Here is a 20,239-nt window from a genome sequence, read left to right on the forward strand (position 1 = left end):
CCTTTGCATTATACTTTAAGGAATATACTTTAAGGAATGTACACTGTGGGACTTCATGAAAAACACTTTATGGGAGAAACTTCCCAAAGCCACACCCCTAGATAAAACACTACTAGTAATCAGTGACTTCAAAAGAGGAAAAATCAGTTTTCTCTAAGGATGAGCTTCCTGATTGGTCATCTAAGAGAAGTTACTAGCAACACTGAATGAACTCAGGAGGTTGTATTATGCACATATATGTATAAATATGGCTAATAATTTTAAAAGAAGATGTCACAAATATGAGGAGAGTCATAGGAGGAGTTGCATGGATGGAAATGATGTAAATGCAAAACTTGTGTTGAAATTCTCAAAAAGCAAACAATTTAAATAAAATGCTACCTCATAAGACTGTAGGTACAGCCGTCTTTAAATATTCACTTTCAGATCTTTAATTTTTACAATTTATCTGAAAAAATGTGCTTTTCTTTTCATACTTTTGACTGCTGAATCACAATTTCCCACTTTCAAAGAAAAAAATCTATTTTTATCAAATATCTCGAACCTGACAATTGGGCCTGGATTTCTCTAGATATAGAAGTTTCCTGGTATCAAACAAGAGAGTAATTTAAAATATTAACTTTATCCCTATATCCATTTATCCCTAGGTCCTGCTAAGACTGAACCCCCAATGAACTAGATTGTTGGGGGGAGGGCGGCAAGGGGGGGGAGGATGGGGAGGGGAACACCTTTGAGGAAGGGGAGGGGGGAGGGGGATGTTTGCCCAGAAACCGGGAAAGGGAATAACACTCGAAATGTATATAAGAAATACTCAAGTTAATAAAAAAAAAGTAGATGTTTGTAACAATGAAGTAATATCCTTTGACAAGTCACAACTTCTGATTCTGTTTTCAGCAGAATTAACTGAGTACTAAATTAAGTTGTTGGTGGACATATCAATGAAAGTAGTTGTTGATAATAACTTCCTTGTACATTTTAGTATAGACATCATAGAAGACACTAAAAGACTGAGTGGCATTGCTACAATGAAACTCCTCTTTGTATTGACTTCTTTTCTACATGAATAAGTTTGTTCATTAATCACATACCTAATACATAAAACTGGGGGAGAATTGATGGTAATTTCTCTGTTACTCTAGTCATAAGTTATAATCATTCTTAAACACATAATTAAATAAGTATACCTTCATTCTCATCACTAAGTGGTGCATTTTCATTGACATTTTACACTTGATGTTTGGTGATTATCAGGAAATTCTAGGCCTCCCACAACATAGGGCATGACTCGAGCTAATTTCAGTGGTTAATGGAGAGTAACTTCCCAAGTTGACTGACTTTGTGACTACAGGGATTTCATGAACCCTTGAAATTCAGTTATTTATTTATATTTTAGTAAATAATGTCATTTACAGTCATTGATAATTACAGATATAAATTTTGATTATTTTTAAATACACATACTTTCATGTTCAAAAAATGGGTCCATGGTGGCTGGAAAGATACCTCAGTGGTTGAGACCACTTACTGCTCTTGCTGAGGACCTGCTTTTAATTTCTAGCACTTACTTTGAGTGGCTCACAGCTGCCTTCTACCTGCAGCTCCAGGGAATCCAATGCCTCTGGCCCTTTGGGACACATATGTTCATGTGCACATATCCGCACGCAGTCACATATGCATATATCTAACTAAAACTAATAAAAATGAATCTAAAATAATTGCTATTATGTTTACAAGAAACCTGCACTGTCCTAAATGCAAATATGTTCCAAGATCTCTCTAATCTGTCATCTAAACAGAAAAAAAAATTCCTGACAGTTTCTATGACAATATCTTTTCTAGCAGAGAAATAATATCGGTCAATAAACCATCACCATAGGTTGGACTGGGACTAATCTGTACTTTCCCTGCCTTGAAGTAAGAGGTATTAAAGGAAATGACATAGTAAAGTTAGCCTTAGTTCTATTTAAAGCTATTAAATATGACTACTACTTACCTCTACCTGTCTCTAGCCTGAATAACAGTATATATAATATCTATTAAAAACAAAAACAACAAAACAAATAAAACAAACCAAACAATGGCATTTTCACTTGGAAAATTCTGAGAAACAGGTTCTGAAATTTTGTTGCTCAAATACTCTCCAAAATACTACTAGATTTTTTTTCCTGCAGAAAAAAGTAAGATATAAGTGTTATACCGCATATAATATAATGTCCTCCCAGAAAGGTAAAAAGAATGTGTGTAGAATCATTAGATTATAAACATGGTGGAAACAATGTATGTGGAAACTTATGCTTGGATATGCCTTCAAAGTCATTTGGCCCAGCTTCCATGCTTCATATGAAATCCTACCTGAACAAGAAGTTTTGCTGCTTGAAGAAAATATGGAGTGGAAAAACTGTAAGAGAATTAGTTTTTACTATTGGAATATGATTTCTCATACTTAATCTCTCAATGCATATGCACCTCAAGGGATGGCGTATTATATTTTCTTTGAGTTTTAGGGGGAAAGTTCAATTTTATTTTTAAAACATCATTGCATTATCACTAAAACATATGTTCAGTACTTCACTAGAGTTTGGCACTGGCCATTAATCCATTTCATTGAAAATACTAACCATGCTATGCATTGCTCCATCCTTGTCTCTGTCCACTTTCCTGACAATTTGTATTTCTGTATCAATTCTTCTACCTTATCCTTCTCAAGACTGGTTACTCTCTGTTAAAAACAACAGAGAATAACCCTCCTTAATCCATCATCCTAGAACACTCTCCTCTGCTATGATAATCCATAAGCATGACATTTATCCTCAGAACTGTGACAATACAGTGTGTGTGTGTGTGTGCAAGTGTGTGTGTTAGAGTGTGTGTGTGAGTGTGTGTATGAGTGTGTGTATGAGTATATGTATGAGAGAGTGTGTGTGTATGTGTGTGTGAGAGAGTGTGTGTGTGACTGTGTTTGTGACTGTATGTGTGAGTGTGTGTGAGTGTGTGTATGTGTGAGTGTTGTGTGAGTGTGTGTGAGTATGTGTGTGTAGAGTGTGTGTATTGTATGTGCACACCTGCTTTTTAAATACCACTAACATTTTTGGTTTTATGGAATTTTAGTTTAAATTCAAGAAAATGTTCATAGCATCCAATTTGGTTTACTTCTCTGGAAGACTTGCCCCCTCCCCCTCCTTTGGATTACAAGGCACCTCCACATGGTGCTTCAGTGCCTAGTTCTCTCTGCATAAGGTAAGCACCATCCTTAGTCTCCATAGTCATTTGTAACAATGATTCCAACATTAACACATCGTGTTTATTGATCAGCAAGTAGGATTAAAAAGGAAAACATTATGATTGGTAGTACAGTGAGTTTATAACAGTTCTTAACTCCTAAACAGAAACAAAATGCCTATAATGATTCCTCTAAATTACCACGTGCCAAAGAATTATAGCATAGCTACCACAATCATCTTATAGTCTTGAAGGGAACTGCCATATGATACATTAAAAAAGGACTGGAAGAGCTTGAAGGGGCTCGAGACCCCATATGTACAACAATGCCAAGCAACCAGAGCTTCCAGGGACTAAGCCACTACCCAAAGAATATACATGGACTGACCCTGGGCTCCAAAGTCATAGGTAGCAATGAATAGCCTTGTTAGAGCACCAGTGGAAGGGGAAGCCCTTGGTCCTGCCAAGACTGAACCCCCAGTGAATGTGATTGTTGGGGGAGGGTGGTAATGGGGGGAAGATGGGGAGGGTAACAGCCATATAGAAGGGGAGGGGGATGTTGGCCCGGAAACCGGGAAAGGGAATAACAATTTAAATGTAAATAAGAAATACTCAATTTAATAAAGATGGGAAAAAAGTATTGCAAACACAAATGAAGTATTTTCCTTCTAAATGTTGTTGACTCTTGTGTCACAGTTATTAATAAATACAAAGTTGCTGAAGTCCTCTTGGTTTAAGTTTTCTCTCACTTGTAGCCTTTTCCATTCACCTGGGTGTGAAGATGGAGCTCCAAACAAAAACTGATCCTGGTTGACATAGTCTCTGTGAACATGTATCACAATGACACTACTTATTTTCTTCTGGTTTTCAAAATTGCCTTAAGAAAATATCTACATGGGGGGCGGGAAATAAAATATCTATGCTTGGCTATAAAATAGAGAAGCTAATGCAAGAGGTTTATAAACTTTTAAGATAGTGAGAATTTTCTTCCTCTATCAGTTTTATCCCTTTTAATTTTTTTCTTATTCCAATATCTTTTTCACTTTTCCCACATAACTGAAATTTAGGTTCACTTCTAGGCTTCTTCATCTCTAGGTTCTTTTTTTAAATCAAAGACTTACTTGCCAAGAGACTTTTGTTAGCTCTAGCAAACATGGCATGGTCAAAAGATACTTTCAAGGAAACCTGGAATCAAGGTTGACTGTTGGAAAAGGTAAAGGATAATAAAGCACAACTCAGCCAAAATCACATATAACATCTGAGCTTTCCCTCTGACAGTGTCACTTTTACTAGCAAAATGTGCAATTCAAAGCTAAAATTTCAGCAAAAAAAAGTACAGAAGATTTTAGAGAAAGCTATTTGAGACTTCCTGATGCTATAAAACTTGTCCTTAGAGGAACAAGTCATTTTGGGTAAGGAAAATATTTATAATTGAGTCATTTCTTAATCTCTGCAAGTCTATTTCAATTCAGAAAGCCTTCAATGGGAGCCTGTCATCAGTTCAGTCCTGCACAGAGAGGTTGGTTTGAACATAGAAATGTGAAACAAAACCAAACAAAACAAATTGTTCTCTGTGCTAAAGCAGCTCACACCTCACTCTGATTCTAGCTAAAAAGTGCTAAGTTTGGCTTTTTGAAAGCAAAAAGGGTGGATTTCCAGTACTAACTGGAGTACCTTGGGGCAATGCACAAAGTAGGTAGGATTTGAACTATATCATAAAGGATGAGAAGATTCATAGGGGAGAAGAGACCCAAGGTGAGAAGATTGAGTGCCAAGAAGACACTTTCAAATTAACAATGGAGTGTGCAACTAGGTTGTGTGTTCTTTATGAGTTTCCCTTTGAATGTTAGCTAAACAGCAAGCTTTATCTTCCCATCTTCCTTTCCCTGACCTGCCAGGTGTTAGAATTTCTCTGTCTTTGGCTATTGTTCAGCTCCTCAGTTTGAGCACTACAAATTTAGGCATAACTTCTGCTCTTTGTGTGACAGTTCTTGCATAAAACACATTCTCAGTGCTTTCTGTGGTACTTATTCTTGATGCAAGGAACAGATGGCAGAATCTAAAGTCATTTCTCTTTATAGACCATTCAAGATGTAAGTGGCAGACCTGGATGCTGTGGACTAGGATGGTTACGGATCTTTTATGCTGTTTTCATTTCAATTGTTTGATTGTTTTTAAGAAGCAATAACCATTCCCCATGAATGTGTTTAAGTAGTAGAAATTTATCTTTATTTTCAATCCTTCCTTAACTTTGTAGATTTTGAATATAATTGCTTGATTTAACTTTGTAGCACAAATATAAACGACCCTGTTATAGTATCCTTTGGCATTTTCTCAGTGTTGGCCTTACAGTTCCTAGTCTTTTCAACAAATAGCATACATATGTGAGGTTCTCCACCTGTATGTTTTCTCTGAGAAATACAAGTGACTATAAATAAGTGACTACAAATAATCAAAATAGATAAAGTGACTATAAAGAAAGGTCATTAAATATATAAATCAAAGCGATATTTGGATGATGTGCTGAGAGTTCAACTACTTGGTAACTCACTGCAACTTTTATCGTGTTAATCCTATAGCATTTAATATATGGATATTAATGCTCAACTATTTTTATATTTTAATTGATTCTTTGAGAATTTCATACACTGTGTTTTCATCATATTTTCCCTCCCCATCTCTTACTAGATCCATCCTGCATCCCATAGTGATCATATTTTATGTCCATTATTTTTTTTAAATCTCTCAAGTCCAATTAGTGCTGCCTATATATACTCTTGGGTGTGTGCCCACGTACTATAGTGTGCCATGCACTCAATGAAAAATGACTAATCTCCCAGCAACTTTCAAATGCCAGTAGCTCCTAAACAAAAGGTCGAGCTTTATGCTCACCTTCTCCCTCCATGCTGGGATTTTATCTGATTCAAGCTTGTGCAGGCCATGTGCATATTGACATAGTGACCATGAGTTCCTATGTGCAACTTCACTACCTTGTTTAGAAAATAGAATCTTTGTAGTCATCAAGTGCTTCTGGGCTCTTAACATTCTTTAGTTCCAGAAGGGAATTCATCTCATTCAAGAGCGAGTCTACCCATGCAAGGAATCATAATGTTTGCTTCACCACCTAAAAGCCTGCATTATTTCCTCTAAAATTTTTACTATTGTCTTAGTTTGTTGTTTTTATTGCTGCAATGAAACACTTTGTCTTATTCAATGTTTCTGTTCCTGCACAAAACTCCATGACCAAGAAGCAGCTTATACTTCCACATCATTGTGAATCATCTAAGTAAGCCAGGACAGGAATTCCAACAGGTTCAAAACTAGAGGCAGGAGCTGATGCACAGGCTATGGAGGGGTGCTGCTTCCTGGATTGCACATCATGGTTTGATCAGCCTGCTTTCTTATAAAAACCAGAACCACCAGCCCAAGGAGAGCACCACCTAAAACGGTCAGAACATTCCACCAACAATCACTAACTAAGAAAATGTCCTACAGCTTGATCTTATCTAAGCATTTTTGCCAACTGAGGCTCCATCCCCTCAAATGACTTTAATTTGTGTCAAGTTCACATAATTTGTGCCATGTTCATATTATACAGCATAACTTTGTGAGTAATCTCTTCATACACACTTGGTACAGGTGTAGTGTCACCAGAAAAAATTTAGATACATGTAAACAATAAATTCTCCATCTCTTATATGAGAAAATATGGTAAAATTGTGTCTATATGTTAATGTCTAGTGATGTATAGCTTTGTCATGATAATACATAGTTTTGTGTAATTAAAATTTATGATTTTGGCAATGCAATAATTCTGGCTTAACAGGTGTAATGTGCATATATAAAGGAGAAATGGTCAAGGCATAGAGAATTGTCAGCTAAAATGAGTATTTAAATACAAGGCATAAGAAGAAAAGCTCACAAAGGAGTCTGAAAAGGATTTGGCAGAAAATGAGGGGATGAGGATTCCCAGCAAGAAGAACATTTTAAGAATGAAAAAGAATTCATTATAGTCAAATATTTAGCAGATTTAAATTACATCTAAAAGTTACAACTGGTTTAGTAATTAAGATGCCGAGAATAAAATATAGTTTGATTTCTAAAGCATCTATCTGTATGAAGAGCTATCTCTCAAAGTTTTGGTCATTAGTATCATTGATCCACATCTAAAAAAAATCATGTGGGCTATTTTCGTGTTAATGCCACATCAATACCTACATCCATCCATAAAAATAAACATAGACTAATTAAATAAGTTCTTTTTCGGATATTATTTTATTTAAATTTCAAATGTTATCCCCTTTCCCGGTTTCTGATTCACAAACACCCTACCCCATTCTCCCCGAACCCCCTTCTGCTATGAGGGTGTTGCACCACCCATCCAAACACCACTTCCTGCCTACCTACCCTGACATTCCCTTACGCTGCCTATGTGTGTGTACCGGGGGATCGAGCCTTGGAAGGACCAAGGGGTATGTCCATGTGGACTCTTGATGGTGGTTTAGTTCCTGGGAGCTCTGGTTGGTTGGTATTGTTGTTCCTACAGGGTTGCAATCCCCTTCAGCTCCTTCAGTCCTTTCTCTAATTCCTCCAATGGGGAACCCGTTCTCAGTTCAATGGTGGGTTGCTAGCATTCACCTTTGAATTTGTCATGCTCTGGCAGAGCCTCTCAGGAGATGGCTATAACACGCTCCTATCACCATGTACTTCTTGGCATGAGCAATAGTGAAGGGGTTTGGTGGCTGTATATGATGAGCAGGATCCCCTGGTGGAGCAGTCTCTGGATGGACTTTCCTTCAGTCTCTGCTCCAAACTTTGTCTCCATATTTCCTATTAATATTCTTGTTCCCCTGCCTAAGAAGAACTGTATTATCCTAACTTTGGTTGTCATTCTTCTTGAGCTTCATGTGGCCTGTGGATTGAAACATTGGGCAATCCTAGGTTTTAGGCTAATATCCACTTACCAGTGAGTGCATACCATGTGTGTTTTTCTGTGATTGGGTTACCTCACTCAGGATGTTATTTTCTAGTTCCATTCATTTGCCTATGGATTTCATTAAGTCATTGTTTTTGATAGCTGAGTAGTATTCCATTGTGTAAATGTACCATTGCTCTGATGAAGGATATCTGGATTCTTTCCAGGTTCTGGCTATTAAAAATAAGGCTTATATGAACATAGTGAAGCATGTGACCTTGTTATATGTTGGAGCATGATTTGGGTATATGCCCAGGAGGGGTATAGCTGGGTCCTCAGATAGTATTTTGTCCAAAATTCAGAGGCACTTCCAGACTGATATCCAGAGTTTGCAATCCCACCAACAATGGAGGAGTGTTCCTCTTTCTCCACATCCTAGCCAACATCTGTTGTCACCTGAGATTTTGATCTTAGCCATTCGGACTGGTGTGAGGTGAAACCTCAGGGTTGTTTTGATTTGCATTTCCCTGATGAGTAAGGATGTTGAACATTTCTTTAGGTGCTTCTCAGCCATTCAATATTCCTCAGTTGAAAATTGTTTGTTCATCTCTGTACCACATTTTGAATGGAGATATTTGATTCTCAGGAATCTAACTAGAGTCCTTTGTATATATTGGATATTAGCCTTCTATCAGATGTAGGATTGAGAAAGATCTTTTCCCAATCTGTTGGTTGCCATTTTATCCTAATGACAGTGTCATTTCCCTTACCATTTTATGAGTTCCCATTTGTTGATTCTTGATCATAGAGCATAAGCCATTGGTATTCTGTTCAGAAAGTTTTCTCCAGTGCCCATGTGTTTGAGGCTCTTCCCCACTTCCTCTTCTATTAGTTTGAGTGTATCTGGCTTTATGTGCAGATCCTTGATTCACGTGGATTTAAGCTTTGTACAGGGCAATAAAAATGGATCAATTTGCATTCTTCTATGTGCTGACCTCCAGTTGAACCAGCACCATTTCTTGAAAATGCTATTATTTTTCCAATGAATGGGTGTAGCCACTTTGTCAAAGATCAAGTGACCATAGGTATGTGGGTTCATTACTGGGTCTACAATTCTATTCCATTGTTCTACCTGCTTGTCCCTGTAACAATACCACACAGTTTTTATTACTATTGTTTTGTAATACAACTTGAGGTCAAGCATGGTGACTACCCCAGAAGTTCTTTTATTGTTGAGGATAGTTTTTGCTATCCTGGGTTTTTTGTTATTCCAGATGAATTTGCAAATTGCTCTTCCTAACTCTATGAAGAATTGAGTTGGAATTTTGATAGGGAATGCATTGAATCTGTAGATTGCTTTAGGCAAAATGATTATTTTCACAATATTAATCTGGCGATTGCATGATCGTGGGAGGTCTTTCCATCTTCTGAGATCTTCTTCAATTTCTTTCTTCAGAGACTTGAAATTCTCAACATACAGATCTTTCACTTGCTTGGCTAGCATCAAACCGAGGTATTTTATGTTATTTGGGACTATTGGGAATGGTTTCATTTTACTAATTTCTTTCTCAGCCTGTTTATGCTTTGAATATGGGAAGGCTACTGATTTGTTTGAGTTAATTTTATACCCAGCCACTTTGCTGAAGTTGTTTAAGAGGATTAGTAGTACTCTCGTGGAACTTTTGGGGTCACTTAAGTATACTGTCATATCATCTGCAAATAGTGATATTTTGACTACTTCCTTTCCAATTTGTATCCCTTTAACCTCCTTTTGTTGTCTGATTGCTCTGGCTAGGATGTGAGTGCTATATTGAATAAGTAGAGAGAGAGGGAGCACTTTTGTCTAGTCCTGATTTTAGTGGGATTGCTTCAAGTTTCCCTCCATTTAGTTTGATGTTGACTACTGGTTTGTTGCATATTATTTTTCTATGTTTACATATGGACCTTGAGTTCCTGATTGTTTCAAGACTTTTAACATGAAGGGGTGTTAAAATTTGTCAAATGCTTTCTCAGCCTCTATTGAAATGATCATATGTTTTTTCTTTGAGTTTGCTTATATAGTGGATTATGTTGATGGATTTATGAATTTATAACCATCCCTACATTTGTGGGATGAAGCCTATTTGATCATGATGGATGATCATTTTGATGTGTTCTTGAATTCGGTTTGCAAAAGTTTTATTGAGTATTTTTGTGTCGATATTCATAAGGGAAATTGGTCTGAAGTTCTCTTTCTTTGTGAGTCTTTGTGTGGTTTAGGTATAAGCATAATTGTGGCTTCATAGAAGAAATTGGCTAGTGTTGCTTCTGTTTCTATTTTGTGGAATAGTTTGGAAAGTATTATTATTAGGTCTTCTATGAAGGTCTAATAGAATTCTCCACTAAACCCATTTAGTCCTGTGGTTTTATTTTGGTTGGAAGACATTTAGTAATTGCTTCTATTTCTTTAGGAGTTATAGGAATGTTTAGATAGTTGATCTGATGCTGATTTAATTTTGGTACCTGGTATCTATCTAGAAAATTGTCCATTTCATCAAGATTTTCCAGTTTTGTTCAATAAAGGCTTTTGTAGTAGGATCTGATGATTTTTTTAATATCCTCAGATTCTGTTGTTATGTCAGTCTTTTCATTTCTGATTTTGTTAATTTTTATATTCTCTCTGTGCCCTCTGGTTATTCTGACTTAAGGTTTATCTATCATATTGATTATTTCAAATAACCAGATCCTGGTTTTGTTGATTCTTTTTATTGTTCTTTTTGATTCTGCTTGGTAGATTTCAGCCCTGAGTTTGAGTATTTCCTGCCTTCTACTCTTCTTGGGTGTATTTGCTTCGTTTTGTTTAGAGCTTTTAATTATGCTGTCACGGTGCTAGTGTATGCTCTCTCCAGTTTCTTTTTGCAGGCACTCAGAGCTATGTGTTTTCCTCTTAGCACTGCTTTCTTTCATTGTGTCCCATAAGTTTGGATATATTGTGCCTTCATTTTCATTAAATTCTGAAAAGTGTTTAATTTCTTTCTTTATTTCTTCCTTGACCAAGTTATCATTGAGTAGTGCATTGTTCAACTTCCATGTGTATGTGGACTTTCTGTCATTTTTGTTGTTATTGCAGACCAGCTTTAGTCTGTGGTGATCTAATAGGATGCATAGGATTATTTCAATGTTCTTTTATATGTTGAGGCTTGTTTTGTGACTGATATGTTCAATTTTGGAGAAGGTACCATGAGGTGCTGAAAAGGTATACTATTCTTTTGTTTTAGAATGAAATGTTCTACAAATATCTTTTAAATCCATTTGGTTCCTAACTTCTGTTAGTTTTTCTGTGTCTTTGTTTATTTCTGCTTCCATGATCTGTCTGTTGATAAGAGTGGGTGTTGAAGTCTCCCCCTTATTATTGTGTGAGGTTCAATGAGCTTTAGTAAGGTTTCTTTTATGAATGTGAGTGTTTTTGCATTTGGAGCATAGATATCCAGGATTGGGAGTTCATGTTGGTGGATTTTTCCTTTGATAAATATGAAGTGTCCTTCCTTATATTTTTTGATAACTTTTGGTTGAAAGTCGATTTCATTCGATATTAGAATGGCTATTTCAACTTTTTTCTTGGGACCATTTGCTTGGAAAATTGTTTTCCAGCCTTTTACTCTGAGGTAGTGTCTGTCTTTGTTACTGAGGTTTGTTTCCTGTATGAACTAAATGTTGGGTCTTCTTTCTGTAACCAGTCTGTTAGTCTTTGTTTTTTTTTTTAATTGGGGAATTGAGTCTATTGATGTTAAGAGATATTAAGGAACAGTTATTATTGTTTCATGTTACTTTTACTGTTAGAAATTGTGTTGCTGTCTTCTTTTGGGTATATGGCAAGAAGATCACTTTCTTCCTTTTCCTAAGATTTAGTTTCCCTTCTTGTGTTGAAGTTTTCTATCTATTATCCTTTGTAAGGCTGGGTTTGTGGAAAGATATTGTGTAAATTTGGTTTGGTCACAGAATATCTTGGTTTCTCCATCTATATTAATTGAGAGTTTTGCTGGATATAGTAGTCTGGACTGGCATTTGTGTTCTTTTAGGGTCTGTATGACATCTGCCCAGGATTTTCTGGATTTCATAGTCTCTGGTAAGAAGTCTGGTATAATTCTGAGAGGTCTGCTTTTTTTATGTTACTTGACCTTTTTTCCTTACTGCTTTTAATATAATTTTTTCATTGTTTTCTGCATTTGGTGTTTTGACTATTATGTGACAGAAGGAATTTCTTTTCTGGTCCAATCTATTTGGAGTTCTTTAGGCTTCTTGTATGATGATGGGCACCTCTTTCTTTAGGTTAGGGAAGTTTTCTTCCATAATTTTGTTGAAGATATTCACTGGCCTTTTAAGTTGGGAATCTTCACTCTCTTCTATACCTATTATCCTTAGGTTTCATCTTCTCATTGTGTCCTGGATCTCCTGGATGTTTTGGGTTAGGAGCTTTTTGCATTTTCCATTTTCTTTGATCGTTGCATTAATGTTTTCTATGGTATCTTCTGCTCCTGAGATTCTCTCTTCAATCTCTCATATTCTGTTGGTGATGTTTGCAGCTACGACCCCTGATTTCTATGCTAGGTTTTCTGTCTCTGGGGTTGTCTCCCTTTGTGCTTTCTTTATTGTTTCTATTTCCATGTTTAGATCCTGGATGATTTTGTTCAATTCCTTCACCTGTTTGGTTGTGTTTTCCTGTAATTCTTTAAGGGATTTTTGTGTTTCCTCTTTAAGGGCTTCTACTTGTTTACCTGTGTTGTCCTGCATTTCTTTAAGGGATTTATTTATGTCCCTTTTAAAGTCCTCTATCATCATCATGAGATGTGGTTTTAAATCCAAATCTTGCTTTTTCAGTATGTTGGAATAGCCAGTATTTGCTTTGGTGGGATAACTGGGCTCTGATGATGCCAAGTAGTCTTGTTTTCTGTTGCTTAGCTTCCTGTGCTTGCCTCTTGACATCAGGTTTGTGCTGTCTCTGACAGTGGCTTGACCCTCATGTAAACCTGTGTGTCAGAACTCCTGGAGACCTACTTTCTCCCAGGGGAATCTCGGTACAGAGGGCTGTGTCAAAGGGTCATCTCTGGGCACATGCAGAAACTAGAAGGATCCTGTCCCAGTCTGTTCCTAGGTTCCTGTGTCCAGAGGGCTCCAGGCCGGTTCCTCTTCGGTCAGGAATGTGAGCTGATGTGGTGGTCTCACCTGTGCTCTCAGGATTGTCTGTACTTTTGAGAGTCCATCTCCCTCCCCCATAGGATCTTGGTAGAGAGTAGAAAAGTTCTTTAAACCTTATTTTACTGAAAGTCTATAAGCAACAACAAATAAAGTAATGAAATACAACAAATGTATAATTCACTGGCATAATTTCGTGGCAAAAAATAGATTAATTTCCATCTTAAGCTGAATTCTGACAGTATTCAACATGAATTTATGATTCACCAAGACATCATCACTTATAAAAATCCTAGAATTATTAAAGTCATCTCAGATTTGCACCAGAGTTAATACTTATTACATGACCAGAATTTCATGTCATAACTGGATCTATTAACCCACATTTTTATTTTGGGTAGAGGAATTTTAATCCAGCAACATGGCTGCTCTAGTAAGAGATCACATGCAAAGACCTTCTAGGTCTGTTTCATCAGGGAGGAACACAAACATGCCCTCAGTATACACCTTTAACCCATAATAAGGAAGGTAAGGTTAGTTTGTAAAAGGAAGCAGTCATGTTTGAAAGTGATCTCTAGTTGAGAGAAAGACAAGTAACCAATCAGAAAAAGATTTCAAAGAATGAGTCAAAGATAAGCCCAACTTTTATGTGAACAGCACAAGAAACAGAGGCTACTTCAGAGCAGTGCAGGGAGAAAGAGGTCAGTCAGCTGACTGCAGTTGGGTTCAGTTGAGTTTGTGCAATTCCATTCAGTCAGTTTGGCAGTTGTGCAATTCTCTTTGCTCAGTTGGTCAGTTGGTAGTGAGTGCAGTTAGCACAGTTTAGTGGAATTCAGTTTGTTCATGAGTTCATGCAGTTCAGTGTAAGTCAACAGGCAGTTAAAGCCAAGAAATGAAAATTACCTAGAAGGTAACAAATTGCCAAAATTAGTTTGAGGCCAAGCAGAGAAATTCAATTCGAAGTTGAAAGAAGCCACATTGAATCAGTCAGCTTGAAGAGGAGTTTGAGCCAGAACAACTGAGTTGAACCAGCCAGCCAGAGTTCAGAAAGAACTAGAAAGGATGAACAACATCTGGCAAATAAAACTTACTTTTACAAATATGTTCCAACTTTATTCAACATCTTTGTTTGCTTGAATCTTGGAGTCAAAGAAATATTAATATCACAATGCAGTTTGGTGTAGTTTCTGACTTTGATTTCTATAGTAAGTCAAGGTTTGTTCTATCAACTGCTGAATGACTATGGTCATGTCTTAATAGTAGTTTTCAGTTCATTTTTCTGGCATTACACCTTATACTCTGTTGCCTCCAGTTTCACAACTACGGGATCTAAGTTACAGCCCCAAATAAACATATTTTTACTACCTTTGGCAAAATTAAGCAACCGTTCCTAAATGGATTTATTATAGTTAGATCAAAGCATCGGTTCACAATTGTTTCTTTGCTTTTATTAGAAGTTATAATGATTATTTCATTTAATGGATTGGAATAATTGTCTGTGGCAGTGGTTCTCAACATGTAGATAAAAACCCTCTTGGGGGTTGCATATCAGTCATCCTATATATCAGATATTTACATTACAATTCATAACAGTTGCAAAAATACAGTCATGAAGTAGCAATGAAATAATATGTTGGAAGTCACCACCACAACATGAGGAACTGTATGAAGAGGTCACATATTATTAGGAATGTTAAGAACCACCGGTGTATAGAATTGGGTTTTTGTACATATCTCAGTTTCACCACACAGCGCATAATCCTGAAATATTGAATTTTTATTTATGAGCCTTATTATCTTCTTGTATTAAAACTAGGCTTGGTGGTTTGAAGAGATATGGCTTCCATAGACTCATATGTTTGAATGCTTGGCCCTAGTGGGTTGTACTATTAGGAAGTGTGGCCTTATTGGAGGAAGTATGCCACTGAGATAGGCTTTGAAGTCATATATATATTTTCAAGCTATGCTCAGCCTGCACGCTGTCATGCTTCCAGGATAACAATGGACTAAACTTCTAAAACTGTAAGCCAGCCCCAATTACATGTTTGTCTTTATAAGAATTGCCTTGATCATACTGTCTCTTCACAGCAATAAAACTCCAACGAAGACAGACTTTAATCATACCTATCTCACAGTGTTTTTCCCCTCCACCTTCGCTCCTCTCACAGTGTTTTTGAGGAGATGTGTATGTGTGTTTATGTGTATAGTTTTGCTTACTATAGCATATGCCACCAAGGAAGACTTTACAATTAATAAATATTATTATAGCATCTAAAAACACGTATGCTAACAGTTACCATTTGTTTGCCCAAATTTGTAGTTTAAACATCTAAGATATTAGATTAATGTACATGAACAAAATGTACCCATAGCTGTTCAACCAGGAGAGTTGAGATTCTTAACTATCTCACTTGATTTGAAGGAAACACTGTCTTCTACACATAACAGTGTCTTGGCACTCATGAAATTTAGCTATGGCTAATTACACAAGACATGCACAAATCAAAACTGCAGTAAGGAAGAGAAAGAGGGCTCACACGGTTCCAATTGTAGCTGTGAAGTTATTGGCAGTTGATAACTAAGTGAGGAAGGTGTGGAGGTGTGCTCCTAGTATGTTGCCAATGCTCTGGAAGATGGACTCATCTTTCAACATATTAAATTAATTAAACTAAGTAAATCACCTCAGTTTCCAAGAAGAAGGCGAGGAGAAGATAAAGTTGGGAGGGAGACAAATTGTAGGGAGGCTCTGAGAGAGTTGAAATGGAGGAGTGGCTGGATAAGTTTAAATTATACAAATGTAAAAGAAAAAATATAAAGAAAGGAGAAATAGAGATTTCTCATAAACCCACTGTCCCCTCATAAGGTCAAATATAGCCTACTGTCAACGATCCCTTAAAAAGCTCTATTGGCAAATTTATTAAAGTTGACAAACCTATATGAAGACATAATAAGCAACAAAATTCTATATTCTACATCAGTGTTCACTCTTGATGGTATATAAGATATTAAGTTGTATCACCTTTATAGTGACACACAAAATATGTTTTCTGACCTGTAAATCATCTGTGTACTGTCTATTCATCCCTACATCCCCTCATTACAACCTCTAGTTATAGCTGTAATTCCTTTAAACTGTTACATCCTTTAGTAACATACTTGAGATTTCAAAGGTAACATTTGGATGAAGCTGGCATTTTTCCCGTTTTTCCTTTTTATTCAGTATCAAACAAAGTTCATAATTCTGCTTCTTTTTCAATTTTTGTAAGAATATTTATGTAATAAACTCCCCATGAATAATGTTTATTTGAACACTAGATATTATCTCGTGATGCACTCAGGCAATGTTTTAATTACATACAAATCAAATGGTAGTTGATAGCATCCAGCAGCTTTGTCTATGAGCTAGTTAAAAATTCTGGGCCATTAAACAAACTCTCCTGGAACTTTGCACTTACTTTTCATTGATTATTGAATAACTGAATCTGCAAAATGCACCTGAGCCAAATTTGTGTAAGCAAAATAGAAGTAAATGAAGTTAATTGTTTATGTAAATAAAAGCCCCAATGGAAGGTCTTGCCACAGGCACAGTTAGACTCAGTGTTCTAAAAATGTCATCAAGTCTTGATTTTTGCCACTGATCTGACATCTTATTTTTTCCAACACTTCCTTTATGCACTGGCCATACTCTTGCATTCAAGCAAATCAGGAAAAGCTATCATTTCCCTAGAGACCTTGTAAAAAGCCTCTTCGTGTTTAATAGGCTTGTACAAGATTGTAAGGTCATTACTGAACAAACACTATGTCCTGAAAAATGTGATATACTAATTAGCTTAATCTCAGTCATGATCTCCTTCCTAAGTTCTGCCCTCAGTTTCATGAGATGTAAACAGTAAACAGAATTCCCAGAAACCTTTACATATAGAATGAATAAATAGTCTTGGCATTTGCCTTACTTCATTTCCACCTCCCCATGACTATTTTGATGCATCAATTCCCTAAAGGGCATCATGGAGGAGAGCAGTTTATCTCTATATTTAATTTGTGCTAATAGGTACTCTTTAAAGGAAAAAAGCCTAAGTAACAGTTTCCAGAATATATATTGTAGGGGTTAGCTAATAAGATTCTTCTGTATTCTTCTGCCACCTGTCACGTTGGGACCTCTCACCATTCATTATCTGTTAGCAGGCCTGTATTGTGCAGATGGAAAAATCACCCCAGAGGGAAGAGAGCTGTTACACTCTACCCCCTTCTGGTTCCATTTCTGTGCAATGCTAATTTAATCGGGCACATGATTCGCTCATTCACCTTAAGTTCAAGCCAGACCTTATTCTATTTTAAAGGTTTTAGCTTTATTATTCATCCACAGAAGTATCCATCTCAGCTTGCATATATTTTTGAGCAGTCAGGAATTTAAGCTAAGAAGGGTAAGATCTTTTTAAATGATTCCTATTCCAGTCCCCTTTGAGTCATTCCAAATGCATTGTTTTGATCAATGCATATGTGCTGTGAAAATGTTAAAAATTTACATTGAAGTCAGAAGTGCAGTTGATAGCCAACAGACTAAAAATCCAAGTTGACAACTAAATGGTCCTTCCTCAAAAGCTCCATTGGAAAAGAGGGTCAAACAGGTGGGAAGAAATTCATAGGAGGCAAGGTTAGTGTACTTGGGACACCCAGAAGTGGAAAACTTTTACTTTTATTATCAGACTTGTTATAGTCAATCTCAGAGTCCATAAAGGATAATGAGCACAGAAAAATGGTAGCGGGGAAATGAAGGTGGTAAAAGACCAAGGAATCCTAATTATTGCTATTGGATCGTAGAAGTTCCAAAACAAAAACTTAGGAGGAGAGCTTTGAAACTAAAACATGAATTGACACAGGGATATATTTAACTAAAGTCTCATACAGCTAATTAAAATTCCTTTTGCTACTATAGTGACTGTGGGTTGTCAGGGCCTTTAATGTACTGCTGCTAATTAGCCATCAAAACTTGGCCAATGGCATATGAATCACCTCTCTTAGTAATACCAAACAGTATGTAATTCAGTTTTAAAGAAACACTAGTTGTACTAAGGAAATACAAAATATATAGACTCATTCCTCCATTTGAGTTCAATTTGAAGTTAAAACACGAAAAAATGTTAAAAAATATATTTGTTGAGACAGTTGTATGTTAAGCCATGTTCTGATTATCTTCACAATGTTGTAATTCATGGGAGTAAAAGAAAAGTGGAAGATATTAATTTTAACAGCAAAATTAACAGGAGACACTACCATTACACAACATTCAGTTGATATTTCTCTTGCATGATACATGCATACTTCAAGACAGAATTAATTACTTAAATACAAAAGCTATTTTAGGTATCTAGAAAAATTGAACTCAGTTTCTCCTTCTGTGCTCTCATAGAATACTTCTGAGATGACACGTGGGAGTAATATACTTCTTAGATATCAATCAAGAAGTTCTATGGTGGGCACAAGTTGTATGTCCTCTAATTAAACCAGATTCTGAAATAATCTATCTAGAGATAAGGTGAGAAGGTTAAGGGTTCAATAGTACCACAAGATTGCTTTCACATTTTAATCAAATTGTAAGTAATAGGGCCATCAGCTATAAATTGAGGATTCTACTATTCCCTCATCACGTTCAATTAACATGCTTGAGCAGTTCACAGAACTCATGGAAACTATTCATTTACATTTATTGCTTTATTACAAAGGTGTATTCCAAAAGAAATAAATGAAGGGAGGCAAATATAGACAAAGGAATGTGGAGAGTCAATGATCTCTCTGGAAACGTGTTAACCTCCAGGCATCTACCGGTGTTTAGCTGTCTGAAATCTCTTCCATATTGTTCTTTGTGGTAGTTTCATGACTGGGGGCATGCTTGATTTCATCAGTGATCTTTGGTGATCAACCTAACCTTAAGCCTGTCTGCCATCCCTGGATGTTGTAGGTGGGACTAAAAGTTCCAACTTGTAATCATGCTTAATTCTTCCACAGTACTAGTTTCCAACCTTAAGCTATGGCATTGCTATCAGCCACCAGTTGATCCCAAAGATCTGGGGAGTTGTATGCCAAGAAATAAGGGCAAAGACCAAAGTACATAGTGCACAATATCACTTATTCTGAGATGCCTTTGAGCTGTTTGAAATATACAGTACTGCAAATAGAATTTAATACCCTTTAGTGTATTGTATGTATTGACTAATTTTGAAAGTTTTCTTTTTTAAAAATTAAATAAAGAACTGTGAATCTTTAAGTAACTACTTAAAATATCTCACTATAAAACCTTTGCATCTGAAAATGGTAATTAATTCTTTTTGTTTTTTGTCTGGGTATTTTACCTGCATGTGTACCCATGTACCATTTGCATGTCTGGTACTTGCAGAAACCAGAAAAGAGGATGTGATTCCTTTGGAATTGGAGTTACAGACCTTTGTGAGCTGACATGTGGGTGCTGGAATTGAACCTGTGTCCTCAGAAAGAACAGCTGGTGCTCTTAAGCACTGAGCCATCTATCTCTCCAGGCCACGAGCACTAATTTTGTAAGTCTTGTTCTCTACTTGCAATGAGCACATCCAACTTTCCTTTCTGTGAAGTTTTTAGTAATCACGAAAAATAAGATTAAAACTCGTAGTCTCTAAAACTGCTCACTGCATAACTTTGATTTATATTCTTATACATTATTTTTCTCATTCAAATAAACCAGCAGTTATTAAATGCCTATGATTTGGAAAACAAGTCACTAGAGGCTTTGGGAGGTACAAGAGCATTCTAAATCTTTAGAAATTTTGGAGGAAAATAGATAGTTGCAAGAGCAACACAACAAAACCATGGGACAGTAGAAATACCATTATTTTAAAACTAAAGCAGTACAAGTAATATTTTTGTATTTGAAGTAATTATTAAATGTTTATTTTTATAGTC

Source organism: Rattus norvegicus, chromosome X, assembly GCF_021556685.1.
Source record: "Rattus norvegicus strain SHRSP/BbbUtx chromosome X, alternate assembly SHRSP_T2T, whole genome shotgun sequence".
Classification (NCBI taxonomy): Eukaryota; Metazoa; Chordata; class Mammalia; order Rodentia; family Muridae; genus Rattus; species Rattus norvegicus.